This window comes from Siphateles boraxobius, unplaced genomic scaffold, assembly GCF_051911475.1.
Source record: "Siphateles boraxobius isolate OS27281-9 unplaced genomic scaffold, OSU_SipBor_1 22, whole genome shotgun sequence".
NCBI classification, from domain to species: Eukaryota; Metazoa; Chordata; class Actinopteri; order Cypriniformes; family Leuciscidae; genus Siphateles; species Siphateles boraxobius.
Window position 1 is genome coordinate 2,436,582 of NW_027508833.1, and position 22,922 is coordinate 2,459,503.

The 22,922-nt window shown below is 37.0% G+C and overlaps 1 protein-coding gene across 2 annotated transcripts in view; it reads left to right on the forward strand.

The window, feature by feature from the left end:
- Positions 1-22,922, forward strand: part of LOC143746499 (leucine-rich repeat and fibronectin type-III domain-containing protein 2) — a 134,493-nt gene that overhangs the window by 24,152 nt on the left and 87,419 nt on the right. Inside the window, exon 2 of one of the 2 annotated variants that reach the window (XM_077238321.1) lies at positions 17,531-17,668. The gene's annotated coding sequence lies outside the window, so the exon portion shown is untranslated. Of the gene's footprint in view, positions 1-17,530; positions 17,669-22,922 lie in introns of those variants that run through there. The other variant, XM_077238322.1, reaches the window with a different exon arrangement.

Sequence of the window (22,922 nt, forward strand, 5' to 3'; positions counted from 1 at the left end):
TCCTCATCTTTATTGCACATCTGTATAATAACATTTAAACATGACTCTATAATTTACAGCCCATCTCTAATCTCATGTATATGCGCACAGAGCTAATGCAGAATGAATGAATTTCAGATGTGATCCTTCCCCAGCATTTTTTTGAAGCTTTCAATCATGTTGTATTGCCAAATGAAGTTTAACTGACAGTATGAAGGTTTACAATTATGTTTAAGTTGGAATTTGAGATGACCTGTGGCCACAGATTATATATATATAGCCTAGATATGACATATTAATTCATAAATTACTTGGCAGTAGCATAACTTTATTTATTTTTTACTGTGAGTATGTGCGTCTGTGTGGAAATAAGTGTGTTTTTTATGGGGATAAGATCTTTTGACATTCAAATACATAATTTAAGGAGACTCTCATTGGAAGCATGTTGGTTTATTGACAAAATATCCACACAGATTATGTGTGTGTAATGCTTATTGGGATGACCACATACACAGTGAAATCTAACTTCATTTTATATTGACAAACATTATTACATCATTAAATGGACATAGTCATGCAACTTTTGCCATAATTGACTCACCCTAGTGTCATTCCAAAGCAATATTACAATGATCGTGGAATCATCTAGTATATCATATATACATATATATATATATATATATATATATATATATATATATATATACACTGTATATATTGTGGCCACAAATTAATAATTCGTTCCAACGAACATACTCTTGTTTTAGTGAATTATGGAAAAAATCATCACAACGTGGCCACGATTTAGTAAATCAAGGGAACAATTTCTTATATCATGCACACGATTTATTCAAAACGACATCATGAATTAGTAAAATGTGCTGATGTATTAGTAAGTCGTGGGAACGAATTGTTAATTTGTGGCCACGATATACTTTTTTTTTTTTTTTTTAATTACTGCTTATCCATGTGCAGGGCTCCATACATTTCCTTATTTATTCTCTTTTTAATTGTTCTTAAAAAAAATTACAAATCTGCTTCATACTGAGAATATATATTAAATAAATAATGCTTGCCACATTTCATTTGATTAATGCTGTATACTTTTATTTAGCTTTTGACTTATCTGCAAGTGGCCATTACAGTCATGTACACAAAGCATTACAAACAATTTAATTAAAAACAATAATACAAAAAGAGAAAATACAGTATCATCAAAATCTGTCCTTTAGATATGTTTATTTAGTACAGATATTGAGATTTAACAGATTTTTAAAGCAAGTTTTTTTTTTCCTGATCTTCATACCCATTTAACTTATAAAAGAAGTTAAAGGCCTTTTATGTGAGTTTTAGATCTATGTTGAGGAGGATGGAGCTTTGGAAAGAGACACAAGGGATTACTCTTGGCTGTGGAAATCTATATAAGTTTATCCAACCAAATAGTTCTAATTATTCATGTGATATGTTAATTATTCATAAGCACAATTGCATGGTGCAGAACTTGGCCCCTTTATCATTTGATATCTTATGCTAATGTAAATTTGCCTGCTTGGATTTATATGTCGGCGTGATCTCACTGTACAGAGCTTTAGACAAATCAAACACTAGAAATAAGAAATGTTCAATCAACTTTAATTGTATTGCAAATGACATTTATGAATGAAGGATGAGTTAATTGACTGCAAATACTTTCTTGAAAGCAACATAAATACTAGTGACTAGCTTTTTAAACAAATTAGCTAAGCTCAAATGTGCATGTGTGATGTTAGATGTCTAAACAGATTATGATTGATTGTTATAAATAGTTATTTTGCAAGTTTGGTGTGACCCATACTCCATTGTGGAATTCGAGCTTTGTCAATGCGCCGCAGGAAATTGCAGAGACCCAGCTGTATTTTGACATGTATCTCTTTCATTGGCCGGGCTCACAGAGAACTGACCCACTGCTGCCTCAAGCATTGATATCACAGCTATAAATAATAAAGCAGCCTGTGGGCCTGGGAATACATGTATCTGAAACAATGAGCGTGCAGAGAATGCACTTTGCCAGGGACAGATCAGTATATATTAATGAGACTGAAGCTCTGAACCTGTGATCATTTTTTAAAAGCTTGCTTCATATAGCCCATTGCTTCAGGAGGAATGGTTTTGATGGCAGGGGTAACTATGCTATAATGTTATAGAGAGGGTAAATTGAGTCCTAGCACTGCCACTCTTAAAAATAAAGACTCAAAATGGTTTTGCAGCATTGGGAACATCTTAAAGTCCTACAGAGGAATGTTTATTCCCTAGTTCTTTAAAAAAAATATCATATCATTGTGCAAAACTCACATAACCAATACACTGGGCTTAATAACCTCCAATGAAACCAAACTTATACGTATTGTACACAGTAAAAAAAAAATCCTGAGGCAAAACCAGTTGAGAACCATTGATTTTGACTGAGTTTTATTCTTATCGTAATTATGCATGAGTATAATAATTCTTAATCTGACAGTTAAAATTTGAACTGAATCTTATAATTTTTGACTCATATTTCTATACCTACTACAGTTAATATGTCTACTATAAAAAAACAAAAAAACTTTAGATTGTGTTCCACTCTAACCAGTTGGTGTTTAGAGTTCTATAAAAAAAAACAGTTGGTTTACTCAAAGTCTTTATTTATAATGCATTATAAAAGGTATTCATAATGTTATAATGCATGATATATTTTCATAAATAATTGTAACCAGTTAAAATTCATTATAATAATGGCAGATTCCTCATTATATGTGAAATTGTTTGTTTGTCATGTATTTTAATGCAATATACATTCTAAAGGTCTAACATAAGTATCATATAATGTATTAGAACTGTGGTTACAATTATTAATGAGACCATACAATGCATTATAAGGTGCATACAAGGATTAATGGATGATTTATAATGCATTATATATAAAGACTTTAAGTGTTAACGGATAGCTCTATAAACTTCGAACCTAGCACCGCAGGGACTAATATTAATTTGTTGCTTTACTCTTTCGGAAATAGTTTTAACTTGCAATTTAATCGGTGAGAATTTAAGAGCTTCCGCATTGTAAGTAAATGTTTAATTGAGGTTCAATGAATTATTGATTAATAAATCTTATCTAGAGGGAAGAGGCACCGCAATAACCGCATGTGTGCATTTTCAGTTTGGATAGCAAACTTATGCTGAAATTAATATTTATATCATAGCTGGACACCTGAATCTCAGCTGTATCTGACTGACAAAAAATATATACCCTCTTTAAATGCCATTAATAACCAATCGCATGAACATGTACATTACCCTTCTATAATTATGAACCATTTCAATATTTCAAAATACATATCTATTATAAAGGTTTTCAAAGAAGATAGCAGTGTCAGCAAATGACATTCTTAAGATTTTGTTATATGTTTGGTTTTGTTATATGTATTATTTTCTATGTTTCATTGTGTTGTTAGTTTAGTCCTGGGACCTAGTTTTCCTGAATTGTCTTAATAAGTCATTTCCTTCACCTGTCATCCTTCAATTATCCCATTAGTTCCTTTTGTTTCATGCATGCGTATAAGCCCTGTGTTCTCCCTTCGTTTCTGTTGGTTCTCGTTAATGTCTACGTTGTTGATTCCTGAGCATTTATTATTAAAGTCTACCTCGTTTTATTATTCTTCATCTTTGTGAGCACTCCTTGCCAACGCGCCGTAACAGATGTAATTTTATTGCGCATCATTTTCAATCAAGCTGTAATTTTGTCAAATTACAATGCAGTAAGTGTGAAAATATGATTTAATTGTGTGAATTTAGAATATTTAAAACGCAAATTACACAATTTTCCATCCGACCATCAGTTTATTTTTCTATAACTCTGCAGAGAAAAATAGTGAAATAAACACCATTAAAAGAAGATAACTTTTTCTTCTTACCTCTCAGAAAAAAAAATGAACAGAGCAGTCATCATTATTTTAACGTGCAAGTGTTTCATACTCATGTAAGATTGTGCATTTAAAAAAAAAAGTCAAACATTCGTCGACACAAAAACTTAAAACATAATGGAGTTAGAATTGTTCTCTGCTTTGCCATATCAGAAGGGCCAATTCACAAGACAATCATAAATAAATACAATAGAGACCAAAGGCCTTATTTTCTCACTCAATGACTTCCGTGACATTTACAAAGCTGGCAAAGGCATATTTGGTTGAGATAAATGTACTACTCAAACGGCAAAGGCATCACTCTTTAAAAGAGAGCAATGCTGTTTTCTTTCTCTGGATGATGAATGCTGCCATTATTGTTGTGTAAATTGGAAATTTAACTCCAAAGTTTGGAGGTTTTTCTGTAATATTCATCTTTAGTGCTAGTCTAAACTGTACATAAAACTGCACTAGGAAAGACATAAGGAAACATTATGTATTAATGTTTCAAAATATGTTCTGGTGGTTAAAAAACCAACAGTATTTTGTCATTAACATTAAAGGCTATGGTAGTGAACAGTGGGCTCATGTCTATTCCATTCTAATTTTACAAACTAACACTAAAGCTTTTCTTGAAGGCTCTTAAAAGCTTCAGTTCCTTGCAAACATATCATTATTGTGAACCCATGCAAGGCCAACACAAACCGTGGGTAGAATTTACAAACCCTTCAAATAAATGGCTCAGACAAGCCCCCGTGGAAAACTTTGGGTTTCGAAAGACTGATTTAGACATAACTTTGCATCTACATGTTATTTACTGGTTCAAATTGGCTGCAACCACTTATAGTAAACCTTTGGTCACTTAAAAATAAAGATTATACATTGATGTCTGGCTAAATTTTTAGGTAAATTAGAGTATTCTAGGAAATCTTGCAAACCTATCTTGAAGGCTTTTAAAAAATTGTCAAAAAATGTTTATTGTGAGCCCATACACTACAAACTATGGGGAGAACGCACAATTTACAGTTTTACAGGACCAACTCTGTGGCTGAAATTGCACAGGCTTGAAATCCTCATCTCATGCTGCTTTCTGCTTTGTAAATGGTGTGAGGAGATATCAGATTCCATCAGGCTTCATTGCGAATCCCACAGTCAGTGTAAGAGGCTTTACTGACTGACTTCTATGGGCAAAAGGGGATAATTCAATGAAACATTATGAGCCCACTCCATACTCCATAAAAAGATTTCCTCCTCCCCGGCAGTGACAATGCAGCTCTCAATTTGGAAGAGCTGGAAAGCCTTTACCAGAAAAAAAAGGAGAGAATTCCACAGAGGGAATATAATGTTTGGGCATCGAGAGAGAAGACTTTATCTTGTGTGTAAGGAGGGGCCCGTCGTCCTGTGGGGTTGAAGGACTGGATTAAAGATTTCCTGCCACACGGGCATTAGCGGGTAGGATGATGACTCCGTTAGCGCTGTGGCATTCCTCTACGAGACCCCTACAGAAGTGGATTTGTTAGATGTGCTGATGTCATTTAGTAATGGCCCAGGCTATGGTGGGAAAAGTGGGGCAAAGCTCAGAATCAGATTAATTAGACAGAGACACATGACTACCGGCTCACATGTTGGGATAAGAGGAAGCTGTTGCAGCGTTGTAAAACCCACTTTCTCTTGCTTATAAATACGAAACTGCTGTATTCAAATTCAGTGGATAAATAAGTGTTTGTTTGCACATCTCTGATATTATTTTTTAAGGACACATGAGCAGATAGTTCACCCAAAATTTTAAATTCTCTCATCATTTAATCACCCAGATGTTTCAAACCTGTATGAATTTCTTTCTTCTGCTGAACACAAAAGAGGATACTTTGAAGAATGTTGGTAAACAGACAGCTGATGTGCCCCATTGACTCGATTATTCATATCAGTAGAACAAAAGGTGCAGGACAGGTCGTGTTACAAACTATGATTAGGGCTTGTTTAAAACCTTAACCTTAAAGGATCAGAGGTAGTAACAAGCTTAGCAAATGAGTACATTTTGATGACAAACTTTGATGTTGGCCTGACAGATTCTTGTCTGAAACTTTCAAATAAATTTTAAAAGCTTGAAGTTTTGAAAATTTTACTCAGAGAATGAAAATAAAATGAGAATAAAATGTTGGTACCTTGTTTTTAGCAGAGTGCTAGCACGTTTCGTGCATGTTTTAACAAAATAGCTAACACAAGTTACCATGTTTTGAATTAGATGCGTCCCAATCCACGTAGTTATGCAGTATACAATGCCGTTTTGTAGTATAAATAGTGTGACAAAGTGCATTCACACTGAAAATTCCAAATAGAAAAAAATGCACTTAAAATACCCAGATGATGCACTTAAAACATGATAGTTATGTCCCAAATCACGCACTATACACTATTAACTTATTCACTATGTACTTAGAATCAGAATCAGAAAGAGCTGTATTGCCAAGTGTGCTTGGACACACAAGGGATATACCGTGGGATTGATGATGCACTTAACCCGGTTGTATATAAGAAATATGTGTGACAATGTAGTGTATGAATTTGATATAGTTAGTCTCATATCCCCTCCCTCTCTATTTCATAATTAAAGCTGAGAAAGTTGAGTGCATGGAGTGTCCAACATTCCACACATTTTAGCACTTTGTAAGTGTGCTGATAACATGTATTATGTTGATAACATGATTATAACACTTTTAGCATGTTGCTTGCATGTTTGAGAAAATTGCTCACTTGTTTTAAAACAATGCTAGCACATTTCTAGAATATTTTGGCATAATAGCATGTCTTAAGCTATGTTTTGCTAGTGATGGATAGGTTAGCACATAAACTAAAATGTGTATCCTTCCTTCCTTCCTTCCTTCCTTCCTTCCTTCCTTCCTTCCTTCCTTCCTTCCTTCCTTCCTTCCTTCCTTCCTTCCTTCCCCTTTTTACAGAGATCCATATGGTGAATCAACTCAAATCAGCTCATTTCAGTATACTGTCTGGTCATAGTATGCACAATATGAAGCATTAAGATTAATGTTCAAAGCTCTTTCTATGCCAGAACTTGTTTGCTACGATTCATCGATTCTACATGGATTCCTGTTTGTTCCTTAATGAAAGGCATTGCAAATGGATGTGCAGTGTGAATTTCTATGCCCTGTACTGGTGAGGAAAGCATGCTAAACTGCACATAATGAGGCCTTATTGTTAACTCTGTATAGAAGGATCCTCTACATTACCTGCATTTGTTTGGAGAGTGCAGTGAGGCATTGCTGATCGATGTGATAATCTGAGAAACACTGCACAGAACAAATGATAGTCTTCTGTGTCCGTGAGTAACATTTCTGAAAATATTTGCACAAAATTTGGAAGGAAAAGAAACAGAACAGAATACAAATTGCGAAATTTGTGATAGTAAAATGCTGTGCCGTTTTATACAGTAATCACATTTTAACTATTTATTTATTAGAGGAACCCAGGACAACGTTTTTCATGTAATAACATACACATTTTAATTGAAGTTAATAATAGCTTAATAACAGGTTAATAACAGGTTAATAACAGGTTAATAACAGGGTTTTTGGTGTCAAGAAGAAAAAAGAGAGAGACCAATGAATTAAGAGCAGTACCAAACTCTGCATTAAGCTAGTATTAATTATTATGCATTTATATAACATGAACTAACAATAAGGAATATATATTTGTTTTACATTATTTATAAATCTTTGTTGGTTATTTAATAACAAATAAGATTGTTCATTCAGGTTACTTCACCGTGCTTTCTCTACTGATAAAGATACAGATACGTGTTTATTTGAGCATATAAATTTGACTGTTCAAACTCAGCCACCTGTCAATATAGTTCATATATTCAGCAATACTTCCAAGTACAACTGGTTACATTTTTCGTTTTAGTTTTCAAACTTGCACCAACGTAACAATACTTTTGATATCAATGTTTGACTGCAGTACAGTGTATATAAAAAGCCCCCCAATACATCCTTGAAAGAGTAATACAGTAATACTGTAATTGTTGCACATCAAATAAATAAGCATATCAAATATTAATTTTACCATGAACATTTTAATAGGCCTTTAAAAACAGAGCTTATGCAAAACACTATCCATATTAGGATTATTGGGCTTATTGAAGAGCCTACAAGACTTTAAAACGTAAAATAATTGCAGACTGTCTTTATGAGGGAGTCATCATAAAACTGTTCATTCAACTAAAATGTTTAAAAACGCTGATTTATTCATTAGTGAAACAAGGTGTTGAAATTAATTCAACTTTTCAATGTTCAGTCGACGAGCAACACATCACTTGGATAACGCTGAAGTTGATGTTTCACTTCGTAGAGATCAATGGCATTGATACAATGCATTGAACAGCGCTGACGCCAGTCATGCGAAATCCCCTTACACGTTGAAAGCATACTTTAACAAAGATAACGGTTTCATCTTCTGACAACTGATGGTAAACTATTTTCTTTCATGAATATATAAATTGACCTGAAGAAGGACAGACACAGGTAATCACACGTTCAGTTTTCGTTTCCCTCTCAGCTCTCTCTCTCTCTCTGTGTGTGTGTGTGTGTGTGCGTGTGTGTGTGTGTGTGTGTGTGTGTGTGTGTGTGAGCCCCGATGACTGAAGCAGCGAATCAGATTTGTTGTATTAAATCCTTTCTAATGATTTCATAAAAACGTTCCTCCATGTGATTGTTATTTGGAACATAACAGGGACTGTGGCACTAAAGTTTGAATTAATCACGTATTTTATGTCATTAAATTGGGATTGGTTTGTGAGATCGGCCAAATTTAGTGACTACCGATTGAGTCATAGAATGTGATTATCGGGCAATACCGATCTTCTCTCGATTGATCGGAACATTCCTAATTGGAATAATTTGATGTGAAAAATATCACCTTTTGAAAGTACACTTATATAACGGCAATACCCGTTGTGTAAAATATTACCCATCTTGTTTTGTTCCATTAAACTTATGTCACACCACTGTCTTGCTTCCTCTTACCTCCAAGTGTCGCCCAGGAGACAGAGAATTCCGATATCGTATTTATTTTGACAGCATGTCACCTCTTGTAAGTATCTTTTTGTGCAAGCTCTGTCATCCCACTTTCTCGTCAGCCACTGGGTTATTTTGTTAATTTGATGAAAATGTCACATTGATGGCATGCTTGAAAAGAGCAGACAGCTTGTAAATAGAAGTTCATTGCAACTTTTTTTGGTAAAGCAGAGAAAGATGTAGTCAGTTAGATTAATTCAAAGAGTTCCAATTTGAGAATCGATATAATTTGGGACAGTATGTAACTGTACAGATACTTTTTGCTTTCTTTAAAAAATATTGTGCTAATCGAAACATGACAACACACTAGGGAACTTGAATTTTGAGTGTGAAATCAGTTTAGATCAGTTTAGAATCAGATCAGTTTAGAAAAGTCTTTGAACTTTTTGAGCATATTGAGCATATTTTTCACAAATAATGATATTGTGTGGCAGAAAAAACTGTTTGTGAAGCTGTTTCATACCTATACAACTGCTCTCTCTGGGTCAACGCAATGTGAACACAGGTTTGAATGTCCCGGTGTGGTTTTGTCAAAGGTTTAATAGACATGGGAGAATCATTGTCATCTAGGAATAAGATCATGGAGGGTGTTTGAATTGATATCCTTTAACGATTAATTGGGCAACTCTAACATCATAGATGAACAACTGATTTATTTCAATGGATTCTCAGAATCAAAGTGAAAATGTTTTAGAGCTATATATTGGTGGTGTGTAGTTAAAGATGGATTGTAGTTTTTTTTTCTTGTGTGTTAACGTGAGCCTAACGCGGTGTGATGTGAGTGTACATTAGTAATGTGTTGGTGTGTTGATGCGTTCTCACCTGTGTGTAAAGTCTGCCATCTGCTCCTTCTTTTGTCCGGATGACTGGAAGCTGTCTTATTATAAGTAAAGCTCGTCTTGACTTGCTGCCAGTGAGGGATGAAGTGAACATCAAAGCTTAAGCCAGACTGTGTCCAAGCAGGGCTTAGATCTGTCTCTCCATGCTTACGAATGCACCAGGGTTCTTTGACTAATATGAGACTGTTGAAAATGGAGAGCCCAGCCCACCCCGCCGGTGGACACCCAGGGGCCCGACATGGCTGTGGGGTCACTACAAGATGGTTATAATAAATGAGCACAGCATTATTTCTGATATCAAGATCTTATGACAATTATATAGGCCTACTACTGTCGCCAATTTTTATGATCTCATCTAGGGCCCCACAAAATACTATAGCAAAAAGAGAATCAATAGATTGAAATTTTGATTGGCCTACGAAGCCATCTTAAATTAGCCATTATATGCACTTATTTAACTGTATATCAGTAGAATTCTATTAACAGAGAGAGGTGCTTGTCAACTGTAACGTCCCATTCTTACTATCAAGGCATCAAAAACAGAAGCAGGGTCAAGCGCCTTAAAGTGATAGTTCACTCATTAATAAAAATTTGCTTTTAATTTACTCACCCTCAAGCCACCCAAGACGAAGGTGACTTTTTTTTCTTCAGACTTGCACAGACTGATGGTTTCGCTTCATAAGACCTCAATGTATCACATATCAATGCATACTGTACATTTTTGACCCCATAGCGCTCAAATCACAAAAAAATATTTACAAATTGGTGCCTGAAGAAGCGTTGTCAGCTTATGTGAAATGTGATTGGCTCTTGTGTGTCTCATGACCAAATGCATAATGCTAAAGTTTTATCTTTTTGTCAGATTTATATTTTGAATTAGAGGCAACTGAGTTCAAGGAGCTAGACCAATTGCAGTGATTAACTTTAAGTTTCACTCTTCTCCTCACATAAAGGTATCTAATGGCTTGGTTTGCAATCAAGTCAATTGTAATACTGTTTTGTGTTTTTGTTTTTTCAATAAATACCTGTCATTGCACTTTTATCGGCCTGTTACATGTTTTATATTGTTGAGTAGTGGTTTGGTTAAGCTAGGGAGTTAGGTGGACAGAAAATCTATGAAAGTATAACTATATACTACAATAATTTCTACTTTTACAAATGCTCACAAATAATGAAGTGCATTTTGATCTGATGCATATGGTTGTCAGTTCTTAGTTTTGTGATATATCAAAACCAAGTGGTATCTTTAGCATCTTAGTAGTGAGGATTGACTGTAAACAATCTTTAATTATGAACTAATGACCTATATTACATAAATTACTATGCCTTTGATGTGCACTTGTTGTATTCCTCATTTGTAAGTTGCTCTTGATAAAAGCATCTGGTGAATAAATGTAAATAGTTGATTCTGATGATTATAAATTATACATGTACATATTTATTGAACATATTAAACAATATTTTATCATCTTGCTGTTTAGAATGTGTATTACAATAATTTTAACATGGTTAAATGGGTTTCTGTACTTAAGAACCTAAACAATAATTTCTTACACTTTACAGTGCATTGTGACTCACTCACATGTGATGAGATCACTTCAAGTGTTTTAAATGAAACTTGCAGACATTGCATTTGCCGTTCTGTTTTGCTAATTCAAACATCCTGTTACATCTTGTTAAACTCACATCAATTATAAATGTTTCTCGTAGTGCAGATTTCATTATTGAGAATGCATAATAAGAACTAGCAACATATTCTCACAAACTATGTTGTGTCTATGTGAACTTGAGTGTACTCACCAACTCATATATCTCTACCTACATTTCTGCAAAACTACACACGATTCATGGCAGTTTCCTCCTGAAATAAATGCCAAAGGTAGTAAAATGGCAGCAACCTTTATTCCACAAAAAGTATTACAGATTATCAATTAATAGTCTTTTTTTTTGCATAGTTCTTTGCAGAATACTATGACTTCAAAACAGTTTTACCATAGCATATGATTTGTAAATGAATCAAATAAGTCCATATGTATGGCTGTTCTAACATGGTTGCTCACCTGAACAGTCATGCTTAAAAAGGTTAGAAGACTTGAAGAAGTGAGCTAAAATGTATGGTTGCTTCAACAAATGAATTTTTGTTCACCTTTTCTTTTGTTAACAACATTGGTTAGGTTAAGGTATGCTAATGAAATGTACAGCAGTTTGTGAGAGTCATTCACAACAGTAATGAAGGTAAAGTCTTCAGTGAATGATTACTTAGCAATTAGTAGAATGTCTAAAGTGGACCATCAAATTAAAGTGTAACCAAAAACAGTCATATCATAAAGTCATAATGTTCAGCCTTAACTTATAAAACAATAAACTCTCCACACAGATGTTCCAGCCTACTTTCATGAGCAAACTGGAGTTTTTTATTAGGTGGCGGTTTCTTATGAATGTGCTTGATTGGTTTTCTTAGGCAAATCTTTGATTCTTTGTTCAGTAGGTTTTTATTTCATGTAAGATTGGAGGATCATAGGTTTAGCCCTAGTTGGCGGACAGTAATGGCTGCACCAACATAATTCCTTTTGATTTTACATGATCAGCAGGTGAAAAGGTCACACAGTAAAGTAGTGAGGTGGAGCAAGAGTGAGATGTTGTACACATCAGAGTATGTGAGCCGTGTAGTGTGCAGAGCATCTGTGTTCTCTCTGAAAAAAATATAATTTGTAAACATTATTTAAAAAAAGTGTGCTTATTTGAATGTGCCTTTACAATGATTCTTTAAAAATCACACGATATGTTAAATTAATTTGAACATTTTAAACATTTAATTAATATGATATATAAACACAACAATGTCTACTGCATTCAATATTCTCTGGACCTCTTAGGATTTTTAAGCATTTGAACATATTTTAAAAGATTTTGCATATCAGAATTGGCCTGTCAATATGTTTACATTGCACTGTACAATACATACGAATACTAATGAGATTACTTTTGTTATACATATTTCCATACAATAGAGCATCTGTGTTTTTTCAAGCAAGTATAGCACACAGCGCAATACTGAAGACAGGGGAGAAACATCTCAGCTGGTGGCGATAGCAAACGAGACCAGGAAAAGCTGTTTTGCCAGTCATATTGAACGACAGATTCTTTGGGGAATTGTTTGAATTATGGATTCTCAAGGAGTTCCCCATGCCTTAGACAACTGACAAATTGGGCCTTGACACTTGCTTTGTAGGGTTTTTGATTGCAGAGTCAATAATAAAATGATTTCCTGTGAGATTGTAATGGTGCTTATTAAACATTCCCTGAAGGATGCATGTTGTGGTAGATGTATAAGGTGTGTTGATGAAGCATGCAATGTAAACAGAATTTCCCTCAGTGCGTTTCACAACTACTACGCCATTTTTGTAAGCATTGACAAGTGATTTTTATATTAGAGTGATTAGGTTTCTGAATTAATTATTGTGATTAGTCATTTTTCAAACATCACACAAGAGCTTACTTTCTAAGTGGTACCTTTGCTTTTGTAGTTTGATCTGGCTCTGAGATAAAATGCCACAGTTGAGGTGCAATTTCAATCAGATTACATATTATCTAGACCCGATTCCAGAAATGAAATCTGTTAGAACTAATCCAACAATATAGCTAATCAGCTTACTCTTTGCCTCGCTGAGTATGCAATATGGCTTGCGGTAAAAGATGTTTTCAGTGAAAAAGAAAAGCAGGATGAAAGACAATCATTGACAAAATCATTTCTAACCTCAAATATTATGGTATCTGAGTGCTTTTCTTCAAAATCCAATGTATCAAGCTCAAATGCGTGCCTAAATATTGCATTTTGTCAAAATGAACGAGTCAGTAGGTCACTATGGTAAAAAATCGACAGCAATTGGCCTATCATGAAGGCCATCACTGTGCGTGAAGCATCATATCATAAAATTAGATCTCTGGCCAAAAACTACTCCATCATCACTCATGAATATTTCAGACCCCCGGCATAACTTGGCTGTTTGAAAATTTTATTTTACAAGTGTGTAAAGATATGCCTCAGAAATCATAAATATGTATGTCGTTTCGTTTCTGCGTCTCAGTTATCTAAAATTCCCGGGTGTGGATGCTGTGTAGTATCACATCTCTGGGCAAAGCTTTGCCAGCAACATTACTAATTACTATAATTAATTCTCTATGTTTGGCATCTGTGTATGTCACCTAATTAGCAGATGTGGTTCTATTCACTCATATTTCAATGGTTTGCCTTGTAAAAGAAATGGTAAATTAGCAGTGCAATAAGGCTTGTTTGACCTCTCATCCTTGAAAGGCAATGACAACATATTTTCAAAGAACATATGCAAGATTGGTAAAAAAATGTTTTATCACAGTATCCAGCTTTCATCTGAAAGCTGTGAAGGTGATGACAGAATGTGTTTTGGGAACATATACTTTGAAATGACTGATGAAATGCTCTGTTTTATATTGATAACTTCTTTGCCTTTCAATGCTGTGATGACGGTTTCATTCCTTCATTTATCACATGATCTTGACTTCAGAGAGATGTGTGATGGAGGAACAATGAAGGGAAGAGACTGCTATTATGAAGAATCACTATAACTGCTGGATCTGCACAACTTGAGAGAGAGCAACTTCAAATTCTGTTAAAGTTCAATTTACTATATTTAATTGGCCATTAATAGTAATGTCACATTGAGTCTGTAATGTATGTAGAATTTATGTGTTTTTATTTTTCTAAAAGCTACACAGGCTCTTGAAAGTACACATGACTTTGCTATGTGTGTTGCATGGGCTTATTCATCCGACACCACAGAAGATCATATTTGACCAACATGATTTAATATATATACACATATATGTAAATATTTTGAGAGTGTAATGAGACCGAATTGATTCTCTGTGCTTCATGGGAGTGGGCGGAGCTTAAGAGCTCTTTTTGCAAGTGTTACTTGTGGTGACTCTCTGATTATTTGGAGTTTCCTGTACAGCATCATGGGTAATGTCGTTTTTCACCATGAATTCAGCTCCTAAAAACTATTATTTTAAAAATGAGTTATAAAATGCAGGCTGACGGCTTCAAAAGAAGCAAATAGCATGGATTCACAGCCTCATAGCTCACAGTAGGGCTTTAAAGTTTTACATGTTATCATTAAAAATCAATAATTATCTGGACAAATTTTTTTACTTTAGCAAAAAGTGTTTACTTCTGGAGCCCGACTACTGTACTCTATAACTATAAATGATGCATAATTACATGCAACTAAACTTAAACCAAACCCTAATACTGACCCTAATGCAGCTAGTTAATATTACTGTATTAAATGCATAATTACAGTGTATTAAATGCATAATTACAGTGTATTACATAAGGATTCCTTAAAATAAAATATAACCCAAATATCTAACTCGTTGTTAATTACATTTACATTTTTACATTTATTCATTTAGCTGACGCTTTTATCCAAAGCGACTTACAATTGCTATATTTCTGAGGTCGCACGCCTCTGGAGCAACTAGGGGTTAAGTGTCTTGCTCAGGGACACATTGGTGTCTCACAATGGATTCGAACCCGGGTCTCTCACACCAAAGGCATGTGTCTTATCCACTGCGCCATCACCACCCTGATTAATTAATGCATTGACCAATGTGTACTAATGGGACCTTATTGTTAAGTGTTACCAAATTATGATTTCTGCATTGAGAACAAAATAAACACGTAAAAGCAATACTTTAGACTGAATAAATTATATCTAGAGATCAGAAGGTCATAGAAATTTGAGGTGGGCTCTTAGTCACCAATTGATTGTTCAGCAAAGCTTTAGCAGCCATAAAGCAACATGTTAAAATCCAAACCACTCCAAACATTTTGGAAACAGCATGACAACACCCTGGCAACCACCTACAACACGTTTTACCCTTGCAAGCGCCGCTCAAATTTTCTCCAGATAATATTGAAGTGTAGTTTTGATAAGTATACTGATACAATTGATTAGAATATTTCAAATCAAATCAAATCCCAAGAATATTTGAGGTGAGTCTCCACCTCACAGCAGAGCACTGTAATTGTCTTTGACTTTCACCCCAGTGATAGATTGCACACCGTCATAAAGTATAAATCATGTTTGCCTGCAGGTGTGTCCTTGATACTACATCATATTTTTGATGACGCACTTCAGTGTTGCCTTGTAGTGTTTCATACGATAAAATCAATGTACAGTATGTTGTATACAATTGTCACACCCATATGAAATGTTCCCTATATTTATTGTTTTATAATGTATATTTATAATATACGTTTTATAAGTGCAACGATAAACAGTGTTTAAAGGGAACAGGAATAAATTGTGTCAAATTCTTGGGTTATCAGCGCAGCAGCATTTGATCGGAACATCAACATGTCATGGCTAATACCAAAATAGAATGTGTAGCTTATGACATTTTGTCATGAGATACGGTGAGCAAGAATATCCACGTCAATGAAGCACACGACAACACAGAACCGACTACAGCTTCAGATAGGTGTAAGTGACACTGATAATAGCAGCATTATCACAAAAGTGTGAATCTCTAGCTGGATAATAGTCCCTGAAAAGAAAGGCAGTGGCAGAAAACTGCCTTTTTTTCAAGACTTTTCTTGAACAAAATAAAGAATAATAAATAAATAAATAAATAATAGTGGGTGATAAATGGCCCATGCTATGGAAAAACTGTTTTTTTTGTTGTTGTTTTTTTTTACTCAGGCTCAACTATTAAATCTACCTATATCTGTCTAGAATTTACAAAATCGTGATCTTGCTCTTTAAAAAGCACTGTGGTGGTACCATGGTACAGGGCAAAATGGTATATTCAAAGGCACTGAATAATTAGCATATTCATATGCATTGGCATTGAACTATTACCATATTTATATTTAATTTGCATTTACATTGGACTCCAAGGAAAACCATGACACTTCACATTTAAGGCACATTTATGTAGCATGGTATACATGTTTAAAAGCAGCTACACATATATAATAAACAGGACAATTAAAATGTTAATGTAAAATGTATCAGTTATGAAAACAAATGTCCGGCTGTAAAGATACTCTACAGAAAATTATTATATACTCGTTATTCAGCTCAATTTACTTTAATGACAGTTATTGAACTGAATTGGAGCAATGTTGCAATTATGAAACAAGTTCAATTTCAGCTACGAGCAGCCTTAACAGAAAACAATAGTGTCATGATTCAACTCCAGTCAGTTCAATGTTGATTCAATTCAGTTCAATAACCAGCTCAGTTCAGTTTTGTCCTTCCATGGTAAATGTCCCAAAACAAAAAAAATTTATGCATTCTATTCAAAACCATGGACATGCTGTGATTCTTCATGGTGTTTATTTGTTCATCTAAATTCCATAGGTACACAATGAAGCAGATGCATATTCTGCACACCAATTAAATGAAGATAATCTTGATAATGGATCCCATGAGGCCAGTGTTACTTGCAGTGTGTTTTAGTGATTTTTGGTAGTGGTGCAAATGGCCAGATAAGCATAGAAGCTGTCGACTTGGGCCAGTGGGATAGTGGTTTTTCATAAGCAAACTCAGCTAAAAAAAAAAATGTCTGATAATGTAAAAATCTAGTTTTTAAGATCTAGTACCACAGCTTTTGAAACACATGTTCAGATAAATGTATTTTCCCTGTCTTGCAGGTGAACGAGTGACCCAATGAAGTGGAATACTACTTTATCGGAGTGCTGGAAGAGAAGTCACCTTGCCCCAGTTCTCCGAGAGCACAGGGAGAGAGACAGACATCTCTGATTGTTTGTTGCCAGTAGGGAGACGGGAAGGTCAGTAAACAAACTAGACTGCAGTGTGTCATTTTGCCTGATGTTTAACTCATGTCAGCAAAGGAAGAGATGTTTGGAACCCCGCTTGATATATCAGCGAGTGACAGCTGTCGGTGTAAACACTGCCATTTGAAATGCCAGGAATGCAACCTCAATGAATACAGATTAAGATTTGAATTATTTTGATCTTTGAGCAGACCTGATGCAGGATTAAAATCTACTTTTATACTATCGGATTCTTTCTTAACTGCTGTTTTCTGACCACTGTCATTTTTGTGTGTTTATTTTGTTATTGAGAGGAAAGAAAAAAAAAAGCAATACAACTTGACAAGGTGCTGTAATTTAGCAAAGGGGATGAAATCAGAGGTTCAGCATTAAAATCCAGAAAAATGTTCTTGCCTTTGTAAATGTCAATGTCTTGCATAAATGACCTTGATTTACAATTGTAATAAATAAATATGCTAATCGTTCAATGCCATGGCATATGAATATGCTAATCGTTCAGTGCCTTGGAATATATCAAACTGCCCTCTAACACCTACCATGGTACTGTAGCAACACAGTGCTTTTTTAAGAGCAAAATCATGATTTAGTAAATTCTAGACAATTATAGGTACACTTAATGGTCAATCCTGAATATATATCCTGATTGTGTCTTTCCATTGCATGGGCCATTTATCAGATAGCTATTTTATTTATTCATTAATTTATTTATTACTCTTTATTTTTGTTCAAGGAAAATCAGTTTTCAACACTCCCAAAGCTTCACAGTCTTGTACCTCTTCCTGGTTCGACATTTCATTCAGTAACATTAGGCAGTTTTGATTTATTTGGGGATTGCGTTATTTACACATGCATCTGCTTAAATATGCTATCGCTTGTTTCTGCTTCTTTTTTTCGCCTGTGTTTTGATCGGGAGATTCAGTACTCTTTCAGAAGATCTTTAATTGCGCCCCCTACCACATAACAGTGAAAACACAGGAAGTGTTTTCCATCAGTGGTTGGGAAAGAGTTAAAATAACTGTATATTGCTGCAAAGGTTATTATCTTCTGAGCGAAGAACGAAAAATATCTATGCTGTAAGCATATTGGGGCATTGAATCACGCTCAGGCTCACAAATTCACAGGTGCGAGCACAAGTAATACATTGCTGGCTGCATTCACTTAACGACCACCTGTGTCACAAATAACAAGGGTTTCTGAATTTTACATACAGTCCCTTTAAATTGAAATTGCAATACTAAATAGTGTGATTTTTAAACCACACAGGGCATTTTAATTAAACTAATTTATCATCTACATATTGTCTACTGCTTGCAAATAAACAGGCAGCAGTCTGTTCTGCCATCCTGATATAATGTTTTTAGAGCAACTCACCATAGGTGCTTGCTTGACACAAACTCCATCTGGCATTGCTGCAAGTTTAGTTCAATTTATGTGGTGCCATTATAACATGCATTGTCAAAGATTAACTCTATTTTCATACTCATATTATTCTATACATTTTTTGTTTTTATATACAGTTTTATTGTATTAACAAAATATATTAAAGTTGCCCCAGTAAAAAAAAAAACAAAAAAGTATCATATTGTCCTTCTCATAATACCAAAAGGAACTTTGAGTCTACTTTCTGGTTCTGTTACAATGTGAATGCAATGAGAATGTCTGCGGGAATGCCCCTGTCATGAAGCACGTATGGAATCAGTCCAATGGCGAGATGGAACGTCATAGGCGGGTGACGTCGTCGACCAGGAAACTAAAAAGCACCCCTGAATCACAACAGCGCTAGCTTCTGATAGGCTGAAGCAAGTCGATCATGGGCATGCCGGGAGTATGGCAGGGCGACGCAGCGTCTTGTTCCCTCTTCAGGGTCCCTCTAACTAGGGTTACATACCCTGAGACGTTCCATTCAAAGGGAACTGGAGCCGCGTCAAAACGCTGCGGGAACGTTAAAACCTGCATTGCCATAAGAGAAAATGTCCGTCCGTGTAAACTCAGAGCGCACATTCGTACAAAAGCACCTGCGACCATGGGTAACACTTTGGGCCCTATCTTGCACCCGGCGCAAATGACTTTGTACACTGACGCATGTATCATTCCTATTTTGCACCCGCACAAAGCGGACTTTTCCCTCCACAGACACACATCGGTTAACTAAGAAATACACTTGCGCTCCCCGGGGCGGTTCAGCGCAAAGAGGAGGCGTGTTCGGGCGCAAACTTTCCCTCATGCTATTTTGCTGTTCTATAAAACAATTGCGCCACTGACCAGAAAAAAACTAGTCTAAAGTCAATGGCGCGTTGCGCGTACATTCAGATGCTATTTTAAGCGCGCATGCTTGGCCATAATACAGAGTGTGAACAACGCGCATACACTGTAGATGATTCTCTCATCTACACAGATGCATTTAACTTTTTGCAAATGATACATTATTATAAGGAAAAATATTAAAACACGAGGGAAATCATTGTTGTGTCCATGATGATGGGGAAAATAGCCATAAAGCTATTACATTTACCCAAATTATTATATGCATGTTTATCCATCCATCCATCTTCCTCCGCTTATCCGGGGCCGGGTCGCGGGGGCAGCAGTCTGAGCAGAGAAGCCCAGACTTCCCTCTCCCTGGACACCTCCTCCAGCTCTTCCGGGGGGACACCGAGGCGTTCCCAGGCCAACCGGGAGACATAGTCTCTCCAACGTGTCCTAGGTCTTCCCCGGGGTCTCCTCCCAGTGGGACGTGCCCGGAACACCTCCCCGGGAAGGTGTCCCGGAGGCATCCTGAACAGATGCCCGAGCCACCTCAGCTGACCCCTCTCGATGTGGAGGAGCAGCGGCTCTACTCTGAGCTCCTCCCGAGTGACCGAGCTTCTCACCCTATCTCTAAGGGATCGGCCAGCCACCCTGCGGAGAAAGCTCATTTCGGCCGCCTGTATCCGGGATCTTGTCCTTTCGGTCATGACCCAAAGCTCATGACCATAGGTGAGAGTAGGAACGTAGATTGACCGGTAAATCGAGAGCTTTGCCTTACGGCTCAGCTCCTTCTTCACCACAACAGACCGGTACATCGACCGCATTACTGCAGAAGCTGCACCGATCCGTCTGTCAATCTCCCGTTCCATCCTTCCCTCACTCGTGAACAAAACCCCAAGATACTTAAACTCCTCCACTTGAGGAAGGATCTGTCCACCAACCTGAAGTGAGCAAGCCACCCTTTTCCGACTGAGGACCATAGCCTCGGATTTGGAGGTGCTGATTTTCATCCCAGCCGCTTCACACTCGGCTGCAAACCGTCCCAGTGCATGCTGAAGGTCCTGGTGTGAAGGGGCCAACACGACAACTTCATCCGCAAAAAGCAGAGACAAAATCGTGTGGTCCCCAAACCTGACACCCTCTGGCCCCTGGCTGCGCCTAGAAATTCTGTCCATAAAAACTATGAACAGAACCGGCGACAAAGGGCAGCCCTGCCGGAGTCCAACATGCACCGGGAAGAAGTCTGACTTACTGCCGGCAATGCGAACCAAGCTCCTGCTTCGGTCATACAGGGACCGGACAGCCCTTAGCAAAGGACCCCGGACCCCATACTCCCGGAGCACCCTCCACAGGCCGCCGTGAAGGACACAGTCGAATGCCTTCTCCAAATCCACAAAGCACATGTGGACTGGTTGGGCAAACTCCCATGAACCCTCCAGCACCCTGTAGAGAGTATATAGCTGGTCCAGTGTTCCACGGCCTGGACGAAAACCGCACTGTTCCTCCTGAATCCGAGGTTCCACTATCGGCCATATTCTCCTCTCCAGTACCCTGGCATAGACTTTCCCAGGGAGGCTGAGAAGTGTGATCACCCTGTAGTTGGAACACACCCTCCGGTCCCCCTTCTTAAAAAGAGGGACCACCACCCCGGTCTGCCATCCCAGAGGCACTGTCCCCGACCGCCACGCGATGCTGCAGAGGCGTGTCAGTATATGCATGTTTAACCGAAGCTAATTTTGTCCCAACCCCACTCTTTCTTTTACGGCCCTGGCGAGAACATCGATCTCCTCGGCTGAGAACCGATTCTGAAGCGCGCCTGGTAAATGCGGCGCTATAATAGTATTGCGCCATGGAACAAGCGCACCTCGTTCATCATGCTCTTAAAGGGAATGTGATATAAAGCTCTTATAGGTTTGTTTCCCGTTACACCCAAACCACACCTATGAATAATGAAGCTACTTCAGACCAACCCCTGTTAGATTTGCGCCAGACGCAAGAGGCATTTATCCCGCTGGGAAAATAGCAACAGCGCCGGGATCCGCCCACAAAGTTACTTGCGCTTTGCGCTTTGACACTTGCGTTTCAGATCGTTAAAATAGGGCCCTTTATTTCGATAGTCCACTTTAGACATTCAACTAACTATAAGTAACTTTGCAGCTACATGTCAACTAACTGTCATTAGAGTATTAGTAGACTGTCTGCTTAATATCTGCTAACACTTTATTTTGTTGGTCCCCCAATAGATATTCTACTGACTATAAGTAACTTAGCAACTACAAGTCAACTTGTTCTCCTAACCCGAACCCTAACACCTAACCATAGCCTAACAGTCTACTGATAGTCTACAACAGTCTACTAATACTCTAATGACAGTTAGTTGACATTTATTTGAAAAGTTACTTATAGTTAGTAGAATATCTAAAGTGACTATCAAAATAAAGTGTAACTTTTTATGTGACTTGTGAAAATAAAGTGTAACTTGTGACGGGATGTGATGACAGGGAGCTCCCAACACGGGCCCTTGGGACAGGTTCCCCCTGGATGGGTTCTTTCCACATGACTAAGGCACAAAGGCATTGCCGCTTGACCTTGGTCATGCGGAGTGGGTTTTCCCTCAGGGGAGAAACCCTTGGACCTGAGACACCACTGCATCGGTCTCATGTACAACAGGCCACAAGGTATAACGTTGGACGCTGCTACCATCAGACCTAACAGTCTCTGAAAATGCTTTATTGGCTGGCCTAGCTTCACTTGTTTCACGGCTGAGAGAATCGAAGATATACGAGCAGGAGACATATCAACCAATTGTCTTTTTATTTCAGTAAAATAATGCCATGGAGTCGCAGCGGAGCCAGAGCTGCATCCATACACTTCGTGAACGTGCGGGGTGACAAGGCTTGGCCGAACGGAACAACACGAGAGTGGTAAGCTTCTCCCCTGAAAACAAACCTCAGGAACTTCTTGTGTTGTGGAAGGATGGACACATGGAAAGTACACGTCC